Source organism: Equus przewalskii, chromosome 26, assembly GCF_037783145.1.
Source record: "Equus przewalskii isolate Varuska chromosome 26, EquPr2, whole genome shotgun sequence".
NCBI classification, from domain to species: Eukaryota; Metazoa; Chordata; class Mammalia; order Perissodactyla; family Equidae; genus Equus; species Equus przewalskii.
In genome coordinates this window covers 6,348,023-6,351,465 of record NC_091856.1, presented here as the reverse complement: position 1 = coordinate 6,351,465, position 3,443 = coordinate 6,348,023, and the positions used below count along the sequence as shown (strand labels likewise).

The following is a 3,443-nucleotide window of genomic DNA, read 5'->3' as shown; positions in this document are numbered from 1 at the left end:
AGTGATGACTCACAGAGAAGGGGCTGTAGGTCCCATTGCAGCTTTATCTGACGTGCATAAATGTGACTAATGTCTTTGGTTTTATTTTATTTTTTAACTTGTGGTGTCCTGATTTCTAGTGATAGAATGCCGTGCAAGGGAAAGTGTATTAAATGATTCTTTTTTTTCCCCAAACAAGAAGGTTAGAAAACTTGAGGGCACCTCAGTCGTCCTTGAACACTGTCCTCTAAAATAGGTTACTTTTGGTAAGGTTCTGACAAGAATTCTTCTATTTTAGTATAATATAATGTAATCTATCCATTGACAACTCAGTTGAGATATTAAGCACTTTTACTTTTTTCCGGGCCACTTCTTTCAACTAAACTCTGCAGAATCTTCTTTTCCGTTCCTTTAATGGCATCTTAAGTTTCAAAATATCCTGATCACTTGGTGAGTAAAGCTCAGTCCAATATGGTTTGTCCAATCCAGTATCGTATCCAATTTAAAACTCTTCCTCTAATCCACTGCTCAAAGTGGGAGGGTGAGAAAGAGAGAGAGAGAGAGAGAGATTGAGAGATTGAGAGATGATAGAGAGATAGATAGATAGAGACTGCTTCTGAGATGTCTCCTCCCCTTCTCTCTCTGCATGTAGATCATCTAGGACCTGGCGCAGGGGCACTTGGATAGAGGAGGTAACGATAGCCTTACACACCTGATCACCTGCCAGTTGTGGGAAGGTGCCCATGGTCTTACTCAGCTCACTCTAGTTCTGTCTGCTTCTGGCAGCCTCTGCTCATGTAATTGACTCTGTATGATGGTTTCTTGTTTGGGTCAACCTGGCTCACTCTGTCAGTGAGGACTTCCTGAGAGAGGGGCAGCCGTGCCATGGTCATACCTCCAGTCTTCTCTCTGTTAGGGTGTCACCTCATTTGTCCTTGCTCTCTGGATAGCCCTTTTTGTCTTTGTTCCTCCTCGGTTTTGTAGTCCTTTCTGTGGACTGATGGAAACCACTGAAGTTTTATTCCATACCTTGTGTCATGAAACTGGGGTGGAGGTGCCACATATCCTTTTCTTCACAGGAGGAAACTCAACATCCTGGCGTGCTAATGTCTGGTTTTATATATGACTGTGTTTTCCTGTCAGCCTTTCAGTGTTATTGGATAGGTGGTGGTTTTTTGGCTTTTGTTTTTGTATCTGTCAGTTCATATTCCTAGAAAAGCCATAGAAAATAATGGTTTATAAAAAATAATATAAGGCTCTGTTTATTTCAGTGCTGACTTGTTTCCCAGGAAATATTTGATTTCCCTGGCTAGATGCTGTAAATGCAGTAGGACTTTATATTTACGTTGTTTATTATATTAAGGATCTATTCTGTAAGTCAAATTGTTGTCTTCAAGACATGTGCTATGTTAGAAAAGCCCAGGGAGGCAGCAGGGTGTGTGCTGGAGTCAAATCGACTTGGCTAGAATCAGCAGCTGTGTGAGACATCTTCCCTTAACATCTTCCTCACTGGCAAAATAAGAATACTACTACCTACTCATCTCAGAGGGTTGTGAGGACTCAGTTGAAGCATTTAACATGATGCCTGGATCACAGGAAGTAGACAATAAGGTTAGCTACTTTTATTATCTTTATGGTATGGAGAATGCCATATTATCTGTATGATTATATGATTCCACTAAGATTTGAATAAAAACACATCAGATTGGGCTGGGCAGACTAAGACTGGGAATTCTACTAGATATAAAGAGGTTTAGTATACTATATCATGTTAGCAGGAAAAGGAGTCAAGTTCAGAACAGACAGCAAAGGTGAGGGACTCCATCTAAAAGGCTGGGAGATATAATCTCTGACCTGAGATTAAGGTCAGAATGTAGATAACTGCAAATTAGGCATAGCACAGCAAGGATAGAGCTTGGTAGTTATGGATTTGAAAGATCAAGTCCAGAACACCTCTCAGAGGGCAGGCGGCCTGGGATTGTAGACTGGAACAATCTACAATCCTGAGAGCTCTCGGAGAGCAGTGCTGCTCGTGGTGTGAGAGACTGTCATTCCCTATGGCATTTCTCCTTTTGCCAGAGGGATCCTTAAATGTTTTTTCCTTATGATCAGCAGGTCTCATTTCCTCTGTTATTTGCTTTTCTACTAACTCTGGTAGGGGTGAAGTAGAATTGAGCATTTAAAAAAATTATTGCCAGTTGGATAGACAAAAAATAATCTTGCTCAGATTTTTACTTTTGGATAGTAAGTGAGACTTAACATATAACCCCATATATGTTAGCTGTTTGCATTTCTCCTTTTGTGAATTATCTACTCATGCCATTTGTAATTTATTTATGGTAATTTTAGGGGTTTTCTTATTAATCTGTGCATGTTCTTGATATAGTCACTGTTCATCAGTCGTATTTGCTGTATTTTTCTCCATTTGTATTTATCTTTTAATTTTTGATTTTGCACTTTTAGGGTATATGGAATCAACAAAATGAAAAGGCAACCTGTGGAATGGGAGAAAATATTTGCAAACCATATATCTGATAAGGGGTTATTACCCAAAATATATAAGGAACTCTTACAACTCAATAGTGAAAAAACCAAGTAATCATTACAAAATGGTCTAAGGACCTGAATAGACATTTTTCCCAAGAAGACATACAAATGGCCAACAGGTACATGAAAAAGTGCTCAATGTCACTAATCATCAGGGAAATGCAAATCAAAATCACAATGAGATATCACCTCACAGCTGTTAGGATGGCTCTTTTCAAAAAGTCAAAAGATAACAAGTGTTGGCGACTGCATGGAGAAAAGGGAACCCTTATGCACTGTTGGTGGGAAGGTAAATTGGTGCAGCCACTCTGAAAAACAGTATGGAAGTTCCTCAAAAAATTAGAAATAGAACTACCATATGACCCAGCAATCCCACTTCTGGGAATATAACCAAAGGAAATGAAATCAGGATCTTGAAGAGGTACCTGTACTCCCATGTTCATTGCGGCACTGCGCACAATAGCCAAGATATGGAAATGACCTAAATGTTCGTTGACTGATGAATGGATAAAGAAAATGTGATATATATAGAATGGAATACTATGCAGCCTTAAGAAAGAAGGAAATCCTGTCATTTGTGACAATATGCATGAACCTAGAGGACATCATGCTAAGTGAAATAAGCCAGACACAGACAGACAAATATTGCATGATCTCACTTATATGTGGAATCTAAAAAACAAACAAACAAGCACAAAAAACTGATCTCATAGTAACAGAGAGTAGGATGGTAGTTACCAGAGGCTGGGGTGGAAGGGGGAAGGAGAGATAAAAAAATGAGAAAAGAAGGTAAAATAGTGGTTGCCAAGGGCTGGGGCAGGAGGTCATGGCAAGTTATTGTTTAATGAGGACAGAGTTTTAGTTTTGCAAGACGAAAAGAGTTCTGGAGATGAATGGTGGTGATAGTTGCACAATAA

At 39.4% G+C, this 3,443-nt stretch overlaps 1 long non-coding RNA gene across 1 annotated transcript; it reads left to right on the top strand.

Annotated features, from left to right (window-relative positions):
- Window positions 1-343: 343 nt before the first annotated feature.
- LOC103549579 (uncharacterized) lies at window positions 344-2,621 on the top strand. Its single transcript, XR_011533343.1, has 2 exons — window positions 344-429; window positions 2,443-2,621. It is a non-coding gene; the product is annotated as an uncharacterized lncRNA (long non-coding RNA).
- Window positions 2,622-3,443: the final 822 nt, after the last annotated feature.